Below are 12,273 nucleotides of genomic sequence, written 5' to 3'. Positions count from 1 at the left end.
CTCTTGAGTCGCCAGGTATCTTTCTGATACCACCACGTGGTTCAAGTCCGAGTAATGATCAATAATCCAATACACCGCTTAGTAAGAATTAAATCAAAGCACATTTATTATATACAGTAATCAATACTCATGCATACATTCTACGTCTAAGTTACTTCCTACAACTAACAGGCCAATACTTGACTTGAAATGGCCCACCAGGTCAGTGAAACGAATGGCCTTTCGTTTGGCTTCTGAGCCTGCGGGATTCAAAGCTGGTACAGATTGATGGCTAGGAGCGCCTATCTCGTTGCGAGCGTTGAAGTAAGACTTGCTGGATGTTTCACTATGGCTGGACCGGTCACTGTCAAGGGTTGGTCTGCGTTGCTGAGTGACCCGGTCAGAAGAAGAAGCAGAAGGGCGCAGAAGGATGCAGAAGGGGAAGCAGAAGGGTCGATTTGAACTTGGACTCTATTCTTATAGTCCCCAGGGGCTTCCCGCCTTTCGGGGTGGACCCTGTACCTGGTTTCAAGTGATTGGACTTTGTCCCAATCACTTGGTTCGATATTCTCCAATGCTGGAGCGATTCCTTGATCGATGGGTGGTCTTGAGGTGATCGTTCACCTCCCTTTGTGTAGGCTTCTGTTGGGGGCGATGAGTCTGGGTTGGCTTTGTGTCTAAAATGTTGCACATTGTTCCCGGGGATTGTTCATTAGTATGCAGATGGCTGGTGTTTTGTTGTGCTGATAGTTACTGATATCGATCTTGTCTGGCCTTCCCAGAGGTGAATACACAGTTTACCTGTAGCTGCTTGTTTTAGTCCCGTTGGCTGATTTTCCCATCAGCCTTTGCCGTTCGCCATTTTAAATCGAGGTTAGCCATTCTAAATCGGGAGTTAGCCATTTTAACTGGCTACACCCTGAAGCAGAACTTTGGGCATTCTTTTGGTCATCTGGCTTGGGCAGCACGGTAGCATAGTGGTTAGCACTAAGGCTTCACAGCGCCACGGTCCCAGGTTTGATTCCCGGCTTGGGTCACTGTCTGTGCGAAGTTGGCACTTTCTCCCCGCGTCTGCGTGGGTTTCCTCCGAGTGCTCCGGTTTCTTCCCACAAATCCCGAAAGCCGTACTATTAGGTAATTTGGACATTCTGAATGCTCCCTCTGTATATCCGAACAGGTGCGGAATGTGGTGACTAGGGGCTTTTCACAGTAAATTCATTGCAGTGTTAATGTAAGACTACTTGTGACAATTAAAGATTATTATTATCCAAAAAAATCTTCCATTCTGCCAATATGCCCAACATGTTTGAAGAGTGCCAACATACTTGGGTGCTTTCATTATTGTGTTTTCAGAATATGTTGCAGCCAACAATGATGAAAGTTATTGAACTTCCTTTCTTGATAGCTGTAAGTCATCCATGTTTCAGAGCCACACAACAAGGCACTGAGAACACAGGCCTCAAAAACCAGCATCTTGTTCCTCAAAGTCAGCTTGATGTTATTGCAGACATAGAACATAGAACATAGAAAATACAGCACAGAACAGGCCCTTCGGCCCACGATGTTGTGCCGAACCTTTGTCCTAGATTAATCATAGATTATCATTGAATTTACAGTGCAGAAGGAGGCCATTTGGCCCTTTGAGTCTGCACTGGCTCTTGGAAAGAGCACCCGACCCATATTTTGTGAGTCGGCCAGAGGTGGTAACTGATTTCCCTATGCATATATCAGGAGACAGATTGCCTGTCTCGAGGGACCCAAGGCAAACCACTTCCAGCAGGGAAGTCCAATGCATAGAAAATACACATCATAGAAATAGATCATTCAGCACAACTAGTCTGTGACGGTGTTTAGTATCGTCCCCTTCTAGATACCTCATTTCAGCCCCTGAGCATAACTTTCTATACCTTTTTCTCGCATGTTCTTGCCTCATTTCCTTTTGAAAGCTACGTTTTCTTTGCCTCAACCGCTTCCTGTGGTAATGAGTTCCGCATTCTAACCACAGTGTGAATGAAAAGCATAAGAAATAAGAGTTGGAGTGTGTCATTTGACCCTACGAGTCTGCTCTGCCGTTCAACCGTATCATGGCTAGACCTCCTATCTCAACTTCACCGACCCACGCTATCCCCACTACTGTTAATTCCCTTAATATCCAAAAATCTATCAACCTCTGTTTCGAATGTACTGAATTACTGAGTTTCCACTATTCTCCAATAGTACACTGTACTTCCATTTAAAAAAGGTTTTCATGAAAGTTTTCATTTTGTACAATGCAAAATAAATACATCTGTTTTCCAGATACAATTTACAAAAGCCCAACATTGAAATAACTCCCCAAACCCTAACTCTCCTCGCCCTCCTTTTTTTGTTATTTTGAAATTTTTTATTGGAAAACATAGTTTACCAAAGGTGATTGTCAGATATTTACATATGTATCGTTCTCTCCTTTCCACCCTCTCCTTGTCCTTAGGCGTTCATTTGGGGACATGTTCTGTATCATTTTTGGTTCCGTAGCTGGCTCTGTTGGTCTGCCTGTTGGTATGGACTTTTCAAGCTGGGCGTGAGGGGGTTTGGTGCCCCTTCTCATACCAAGTGGTTTGACCTTGGCCGGGCCCCATTTTATCCTGGGGCCCTTTGTCCCTGCCGGAGGGCACAGTTTTCATGGCCTTGTTCTTGGCCGCTCGTTGTCTATTCTGGCTGTTCCAACACCACCTCCTCTCACCCTGCAGCCCCCTCTTCTTTCCTCCCTCTTCCTGTTCCCTGGTATCCCATTGGGCCTTGTGTGCCCACTCACTCCCCTCGCTCTATCGGCTGATGGCTTCAAACAGGTCTTGGAACAAGTTGGTGAATGGCCTCCACGTTTTGTGGAAGTTTTCCTCTGACCCTTGGATGGTGAATTTGATCTTCTCCAGGTGGAGAAATTCCAACAGGTCTACCAGCCAGTTTGCAGCTTTGGGTGGCTTTACTGATCACTAACTGAGCAGGATTCTTCGGCGGACGATTAGGGAAGCAAAGGAAAGGGCGTTTCTGCTTTCATCATAAATAGTTCTGGCCGGTCTGATACCTCGAAGACTGCCACTCTCGGGCACAGCTCCACCCTGACCCTCAGAACCTTGGGCATTTCTTCAAAGAAGGCTGTCCAGAACCCAACAAGTCTGGGGCATGCCCAGAACATGCGAGTGTGGTTGGCCGGCACTCCCTGGCATCTTTCAACTTTGTTCTCCACCTCTGTGAAGAACCTGCTCATTCGGGTTCTGCACCACTTTCAATTGCATGGGGCTTATCCTTGTGCAAGTGGAGGTGGAGTTGGCCCTGCTCAGTGCTTCGCTCCAGAGTCCCCACCCTATTTCTATCCCCAATTCTTCCTCCCACTATTCCCGTGTTTTGTCCAGTGGGGAGCATGCCCTTTCTAATCGTCGTCCATACAGGGCCCTGCAGTTGCCCTCTCCCAGATTGCCTGGGTACAGTAGTTCCTCTAACATTGTGTGTCTCGGGGTCCTTGGTTATGTTGTCATCTCCTTGCGGAGGAAGTTCTTTACCTGTAGGTGTCGCAGTTTGCTCTCGTTGGGCAGTTGTAGTTTTCTGTCAGTTCCTTTAAGGCCGCTAGCCTGCCCTTTGCGTAGAATCCCTAACAGTCAGTCCCCCGTTCCCCCTTTCAGTTAGCCAAAGTGCTGTTTCATTTGATTCCAGGTTCGGAGTGTGGCTACCACCACTGGACTTGTTTTTTTAAAAAAATATATTTTTATTGAGGTATTTGCAAATGTTTATAACATTAACAAAAACAATAACATCCACATGGCAAAATGAACATCTCTCTCCCCCCCCCCCCCCCCCCCCCCCCCCAAAGCCCAATCTTCACACACCTCAACCAAACAACAACAATCCGCCCACCCCCCCATCCTCCTTGGAATACTGCATCTGCTGACATTTTAATTTTCCCCGAGAAAGTCGACAAACGGCTGCCACCTCCAGGTGAGCCCTAACATTGACCATCTTAAGGCAAACTTTATTTTCTCAAGACTGAGAAACCCAGCCATGTCACTCACCCAGGTCTCTACACTCGGGGGGGGCTTCAAGTCCCTCCACATTAACAAGATCCGTCTCCGGGCTACCAGGAAGGCAAAGGTCAGAACGTCGGCCTCTTTTGCCCCCTGAACTCCCAGACCTTCCGACACTCCAAAGATCGCTACCTCCGGACTCGGCACCACCCGTGTTTTTAGCACCGTGGACATTGCCTTAGCAAAACCCTGCCAAAACCCTCTAAGCTTCAGGCATGCCCAAAACCTGTGGACATGATTTGCTGGGCTTCCCGCGCACCTCGCACACCTATCTTCTACCCTGAAAAACCTGCTCATCCGGGCCGCTGTCATGTGTGCCCGGTGGACTACCTTATATTGTAACAGGCTAAGCCTGGCGCATGATGAGGTATTAACCCTGCTTATGGCATCCGCACATAGACCCCCCTCGATCTCTCCTCCTAGCTCGTCCTCCCACTTGCCCTTAAGCTCCTCCACTGAAGTTTCCTCCGCCTCCGAAAGCTCCTGGTAAATATCTGAAACCTTCCGCTCTCCCACCCAGGTACTGGAAACTACTCTATCCTTTATCCCCCATGGTGGCAGCAGCGGTAAGGCCGGCACCTGCTTTCTCAGGAAGTCTCGCACCTGCAAATATCTAAAACCATTCCCTGATGGCAATTTAAATTTATCCTCAAATTTTCAAACTGGTAAAACTCCCATCTATAAGTAGATCCCCCATCCTTCTGATTCCTGCCCCCTGCCAACTCCGGAACCAGCCATCTAGCCTACCCGGTATAAATCTGTGGTTGTTATAAATCGGGGTCCAAATCGACGCTCCCTCCACTTTCTTATATCTCCTCCATTGATCCCACATCCGCCACTACCGCCAGACTTGTGGAGTATCGGGTCGGCAAGAATGCCAGAGGTGCCGTTACCAATGCTCCCAGTCTGGTGTCTTTACATCCGCTCCCATGTCGACCCCTCCCCCACTACCCACTTCCTAATCATGGCTATATTAGCCGCCCAATAGTGATTGCAGAAATTCAGCAGCGCCAACCCACCCTCACCCCGACTGCGCTCCAGCAACACTTTCTTCACTCGCGGGGTTTTACCCGCCCACACACAGCCCAAAATAATCTTATTCACCCGCTTGTAAAAGGCCTCCGGGATGAAAATGGGGAGGCACTGAAAGACAAACAGAAATCTGGGGAGGACCGTCATCTTCACGGTCTGTACCCTCCCCGCCAGTGATAGCGGGAGCATGTCCCATCTCTTAAAGTCCCCTTCCATTTGATCTACCAACCGGGATAGGTTTAACTTGTGTAGTACCTCCCATTTCCAGGCCACCTAAATTCCCAGATATCGAAAGCTCTTCCCTACCATTCTACCTGGATCACAAACATCTCGCTCTTCAATTTATACCTCGAAAAACTGCCAAATTCCCCCAAGATTCGCATGACTTCCCCCATCCCCTCCAACGGGTCCGAAATGTGCAAGAGCAGGTCATCCGCGTAGAGCGGGACCCGGTGCTCCAACCCCCCCGCCCCACCCCGTCCAACCCCCGAACCAGCCCTTTCCAGTTCCTAGAGGCTCTTAACGCCATGGCAAAGGCTCTATGGCCAGAGAAAACCGTATCGGGGAGAGGGGGCACCCTTGCCTCGTCCCTTGGTGTAGCTTAAAATACCCTGACCTCAGCCAGTTCGCACGCACACTCGCTACTGGTGCCTGATAGAGCAACCGCACCCAGTCGATAAAGCCCACACCAAACCCAAACCTTCCCAGCACCTCCCACAAGTAATTCCACTCCACCCGATCAAAAGGCTTCTCCGAATCCATCGCTACCTCCGCCTCCCCTCCTTCTGAGGGCATAATAACATTTAAAAGCCTTCGAACATTGGCCTTGAGCTGCCTGCCCATAACAAATCCCATCTGATCTTCCCCTATTACCCCCGGGACACAGTCCTCTATCCTTGTGGCCAGTATCTTAGCCAGCCGTTTGGCATCCACATTCAGTAGGGAAATTGGCCTGTATGACTTGCATTGCTCCAGATCCTCCTTCCGTTTCAAGATCAATGAAATCGAGGCCTGCGACATTGTTGCGGGGGGGTGGGGGAAGGACTCCCTTCTCTCTTGCTTCCCTCCACCAGATCCTCCTCCACCCTCGGGGACCTCAACTGATCCAGAAATATTCTCATCCCTTCCACCCCAGCCGAGGGTTCCGACTCATACAATTTACTATAAAAATCCTTAAACACCTCGGTCACCCCCGCTGGGTCCAGGACTGTATTGCCGTCTCTACTCTTTACTCTACCTATCTCCCTGGCCGCCTCTCTTTTCCTGAGCTGGTGCGCTAACATTCTGCTTGCCTTTTCCCCGTACTCATAGATCATCCCCCTTGCCTTTCTCAACTGTTCCACTGATTTCCCTGTGGTCAACAGCCCAAACTCCACCTGTAACCTCCGCCGCTCCCTCAGGAGCCCCGTGTCCGTGGCCCCTGAGTATCTCCTGTCCATCTGGAGTATCTCCTCCACTAATCTATCCCTCTCAGCCCATTCCACCTTTTCTCTGTGGGCCCGTATCGAGATTAATTCCCCTCTGACTACTGCCTTCAAAGCTTCCCAGACCGTTGCTGCAGAGACCTCCCCCGTATCATTTGTTTCCAGGTAGATCTGGATGGACTTGTTTACCCGCCCACAAACCGCCTCATCCGCTAACAACCCCACATTCAGCCTCCATAGCGGGCGTCGTCCTCTCTCCACACTAACCCGTAGATCCACCCAGTGCAGGGCATGATCCGACACTGCAATAGCCGAGTACTCAGTATCCACCACCTTCGGTATTAGTGCCCTGCTCAGAACAAAAGATCGATGCGAGAATATACCTTGTGGACATGTGAAAAAAAGGAAAACTCCTTCGTCCTCGGCTGTGCAAACCTCCATGGGTCTACACCCCCCATCTGTTCCATAAAACCCTTCCATTCCTTTGCCGCAGCCGGCCTCCTCCCTGTCCTGGTTATTGACCGGTCTAATTCCGGATCAATGACTGTGTTGAAGCCCCTCCCAGGTTATGTGACTCTAAGTCTGGGATCTTACCTAACACCCGCCTCATAAATTCCATGTCGTCCCAATTTGGAGCATATATGTTCACAAGTAACATTCGCACCCCCTCCAGCTTCCCACTCACCATTATCATAGAATTTACAGTGCCGAAGGAGGCCATTCGGCCCATCGAGTCTGCACCGGATCTTGGAAAGAGCACCCTACCCAAGTTCAGCACCTCCACCCTATCCCCATAACCCAGTAACCCCACCCAACACTCAGGGCAATTTTGGACACTAAGGGCAATTTATCATGACCAATCCACCTAACCTGCACATCTTTGGACTGTGGGAGGAAACCGGAGCACCCGGAGGAAACCCACGCACACAGGGGGAGGATGTGCAGACTCCGCACAGACAGTGACCCAAGCCGGAATCGAACCTGAGACCCTGGAGCTGTGAAGCAATTGTGCTATCCACAATGCTACCGTGCTGCCCCTACCCCCCTTGTACCTATTATGTACCTACCCCCCTTGTCTGACACTATTCTCCCAGCCTCGAATGCCACTCGTTTGCTGATCAAGATCACGACCCCCCTAGTGTTTGAATCCAGCCCTGAGTGGAATACTTGGCTAACCCACCCCTTCCTCAATCTCATTTGGACTGTAACCTTTAGGTGTGTCTCTTGTAGCATTGCCACGTCCACCTTCAGTTCCCTCAAATGCGCGAACACGCAAGCCCTCTTGACCGGCCCATTCAGTCCTCTCACGTTCCATGTGATCAGCCTGGACAGAGGGAGGCTTCCACCCCCTCCCCCCGGGCCCGGCCGACTAGCCATCACCCTTTTTATGCCAGCCTCGAGCTCGTGCCCTCCGCTTCCTCGAGTCCCCCTCTCGGGCTGTCGCCATTCCCGACCTCCCATTTGTCCCCTAATAGCAGTTTCTCCCCTGTCAGCAAAGCAGCTTCTCGCCACCCCCCACCCCCCCCCCCCCCCCAAGCAACAACACTAAAAACCCAAATCTAGCTCCAGCTTAACACCTGTCCACCCCACATTGCGCTTCCGAGAGTCAGCTGACCCATGCTGACTTGATAACTCCCACCCCTGGCACCAAGCAGTCTGTCTCCCATCTGACTCCACTCTTTTCTGCCCACCCCCAACATGAATAAACATTTTAACAGCATCACATTCCCCAGTAAACAAACAACAGAAAAAAAACAGTGAAGAAACAAACACTTTAGAAAAATAGTCACCCAAAAAGCAGAACTAAATTCAAAGCGCATTCCCCCCTCAGACAAGATCTCTGCAAGACATAACAACCTTTAACCATCCACACAGCCCATTATTTCACACACAACTAATTAAATTTTTACAATCCAACACCACAAATCGCCGCCACAGAACTTCTCCGAGGCTTAAATGTCTTTTAATTCGCCTCCAGCTTATCTTTAATAAAGGTCCATACTTCATCTGGTGTTTTGAAGTAGAAGTCCCTTTCCACATGTGTGACCCACTGACGGGCTGGGTACAGCATCCCGAATTTCACCCTCTTCTTAAAGAGGATTGTTTTTGCCCGATTGAACCCAGCTCGCCTCTTGGCCAAATCCGCTCCCAGGCCCTGATAAATACGCAACTCACAGTTCTCCCACTTGCTGCTCCGTTCTTTCTTGGCCCACCGCAAAACGTGTTCCTTGTCCATAAAACGGTGAAAACATACCACCATGGCCCTTGGCGGTTCGTTCGTTCTGGGCTTCCTTGCGAGGGCTCTGTGCGCTCTGTCCACTTCCAGGGGCCGAGGGAACGCCCCAGCCCCCATCAACTTCTCCAACATGTCCGTCACATAGGCCCTCGCATCCGATCCCTTACTGCCTTCAGGGAGGCAAACAATTCTGAGATTCTGCCTCCTGGACCTATTCTCCAGGTCCTCCAGCTTCTCCTGCATTATTTTCTGGCAGTCGTTCATCATCCCCACCTTGCGTTCCAACACGGTTATATACTCCTCGTGCTCGGACAACTTTTGTTCGACCTCCTGGATCGCTCTCCCGTGGGTTTCCTGATTCTGAACCACTTGATCAATCGAAGCCTTAATCAGGTCCAGCGTGTCCTTCTTCAGCTTGGCGAAGCAATCCTCGAAAACCTTCACCAGCTGCTCCGTCGACCACTGCGCCATCTCCCCGCGGCCCTTGCCCTCCGCCATGCTGTCCCATGTTACCAGCTCTGCTTGCTTCTCCCTTATAGGACTTTGTCGTCTCACCCGGCCACTTCTGGTCCAATTCTCCATACACCGGAGGGGGATTTCTCCTTACTGTCTCACTCTTCACTGATTTATCCCATAAAATCCTAACAAAACCGGGGTAAAAAGGTCCGAAAATCTGTTACAGGCGGGAGCTGTCAAATGTGTGACCTACCCCTCCATGGCCGCCACCGGAAGTCCCATCACTGGACTTGTTGAGTGTTTGGCTGGTGGGGATGGGAGTGTGGCGAGGGCCCCGAGGGTCGTCCATGTACAGGAGCTCTCATGCATCCTCACCCATTCCATTTCCGGTTCTTTCACCCACAAACTCCATAATCATTTTGTCGACCGAGTTAAGGAATGCCTTGGGGACGTAGATCAGTATGGATCTGATGGATATGAATTGGGAGAGGAACCTGGGCAACATGTTCATCTTGATGGTCTGCACCCTCCTCGTTAGGAAGAGTGGGTGTAGGTCCTTTTTGGCTTCCTCTGCCAGACTGGCCAGGTTCCACTTGTGGATCCATGTCTAGCCGGGGGTAATCTGGATCCCCAGGTAGCAGTTTTGCATGGGCTTGCTTGAATGGTAGGCCCGCCAGCTCTGCCCCTTCTCCTTTCGGATTCACAGGGAAGACGTCACGCTTGCTCAGGTTGAGGTTGTAGCCCGAGAAGGCTCCAAACACCCTTGGGGGCTTCATGACCATTTCCATGCTGCTTTGTGGGTCCGAGATGCGGAGGAGCAGGTCATCCACATAGAGTGAGACTCTGTGCTCCCTGTCTTCTCTTCTGATTCCCTTCCAGTTTTTCGCCACTCTTGAGGGTGATCACCAATTGCTCGATTGCCAGGACGAAGAGGAGCTGAGACAGCGGGCATCCCTACCTGTGCCCCTGTGCAGCTGGAAGTACTCTGAGCTGGTAGTGTTGGTCAGTGAGCTCGCTATGGGAGCATTTTACAAGAGTTTTACCCATGAGGTGAACCCTGTCCCCAGCCCAAACCGCTCTCGCCTGATGTTTACTGTTAGCTGTCTACCCTTAACAAAGCCCGTCTGGTTTTCTGCAACCACCTCTGGTAGGCAGTTCTGCAGTCGCTTAGCCAGGACTTGTGCGAGTATTTTCACATCCACATTGAGCAACAAAATGGGTCTGTAGGATCCGCATTCAGTTGGGTCAGCAATATAGTGGCTTGTGTAGGCAAGTTGCCACTCGCTAGCGAGTCTGTGACCATCTCCCGCAAGTGCAGGGCCAGTGCTGTCACAAATTATTTGTAGTAGTCCGCTGGGAACTCGGCAGGTCCTGGTGCCTTCCTCGCCTGCATGGAGATGTTGTTCTCCATGACCTTTCCCAGTTCCAGTTGTGCTTAGAACACCCACCACCTCCCATCGGCCCCAACAACTGGCATGTCCAGTCCATCGAGGAACTGTTTCACCACCGAGTCCCCATCGGGGGGCTTAGAAGCCTCCAGCACTCGGTAGAAGGCCTTGAACACTTTGTTGGTCTTTTTTGGATTGGCTACCGTCCGCCTTTGCTATCCTTCACCTGCATTATCCTTCACCTGCACTATCTCCCTCGTGGCTGTCTAGTTTCTCAGCTGGTGAGCCAGCAGGCGGCTGGCTTTGTCTTTGTGTTCGTAGAAGGTCCCTGTGTCTCGTGGAGTTGGTGCACTGCTTTCCTGGTGGATAACAGGTTGAAATCCAATTGTAGCATTTTCCTCTCTGACAGGAGCTCTATGGTCAGGGCCTCAGAGTATCTTCTATCTACCTCTAGAATGGAGTCGATCACTTGTTGCCTAGCTGCCCTCTCTTCCCTGTCCCTGTGTGCATCATAGGCGATAATCTCTCCTCTGAGCGCAGCCTTCAGCGCCTCGCAGAATGTGGAAGGTGAGATCCCCCCGTTCTGGTTGTTAGTAATATACTCGTCTATGGTCTGTGATGTTTTCTGGCAGAAGATCTTGTCGGCCATGAGGGACGTGCCCAGCCTCTATGGGGGGCATTGGGCATGGATCGTCTCCAGCCTCGCATGTTGTGTGGAGCGTGGACGGAGATTCCGATTACTATCCTTGGAAAGCATCGATTTCCCCACTACCAAGAAGTCGGTGCGGGTATAGACCTTGTGTACTTGTGATATATATGAGAACTCTTTCTCACTGGGTGCATGAAGCTCCATGGGTCACCTGCCCCCCATTTGCTCCATAAATATCCCTAGTTCTCTAGCCATGTTTGTAGTTTTCCCTGTCTTGGCGTTTGTCCGTCAGTGGGTCCTGTACACTGTTAAAGTCTGTCCCACCCCCATCCCCCAAAATGAACAGTATCTATATTGGGGATTTCCACCATGGTCTTCTTTACCAATTCCTTGTCATCCTAATTGGGCGCATAAACATTAACTAGGACCACTGGTGCACCATCTGGGACACCGCAGACCCCTGGGTCCATAACCGCCTTCATCTCGTTAAATGCTGTCCTCTTACTAATTAATATAGCTACGCTTCGTGCTCTCGTCTCATGAATGACACGTCTTGTCCCACCCACCCTTCTCTTACCCACAGTCAGTCCGTCTCCCTCGGGCGCATCTCTTGGAGGAAGACTATGTTGGCTTTCATACTTTTCAGATGGACGAAGACTCTGGATCGTTTCACTGGCCCATTAAGTACCCTGACATTCCAGGTGACTATTCTGATGGGGGATTTTGTCTCCCCCTCCTGTGGGATCACCCATATTTACCTTCTGGATGTGAGCCTGTACTGCGGGGTTTCCCTTTGTTAGGGCACCATCTAAAATGGCCATGGTCACCGAACTCACCATGAGCCTGGGCCTGCCCCTGTGCTCCGGGGTTTCACTTTGTCCTGGGACCATCCAACATAGCCACCAACTGTGTGTACGCCTTTGTACGTCTTGTGGATGAGCCCCTGCACTCCGGTGTTTCCCTTTGCTCAGGAATCCTCCAAAGTGGCTGCTTGAGGTGTCATCTTGTTCCATGTTTCCATGAGTGCCTGTTGAAGCCAGTCTAGAGCAGC

The 12,273-nt window shown here is 50.6% G+C and overlaps 1 protein-coding gene across 2 annotated transcripts in view; it reads left to right on the top strand.

The window, feature by feature from the left end:
* Positions 1-12,273, top strand: part of tec (tec protein tyrosine kinase) — a 266,972-nt gene that overhangs the window by 211,703 nt on the left and 42,996 nt on the right. The gene's annotated exons all lie outside the window — the stretch shown is intronic.

Source organism: Scyliorhinus torazame, chromosome 3 (assembly GCF_047496885.1).
Source record: "Scyliorhinus torazame isolate Kashiwa2021f chromosome 3, sScyTor2.1, whole genome shotgun sequence".
Taxonomy (NCBI): Eukaryota; Metazoa; Chordata; class Chondrichthyes; order Carcharhiniformes; family Scyliorhinidae; genus Scyliorhinus; species Scyliorhinus torazame.
Note: the sequence above shows the minus strand (reverse complement) of the source record. Positions and strands in the feature narration are given on the sequence as shown.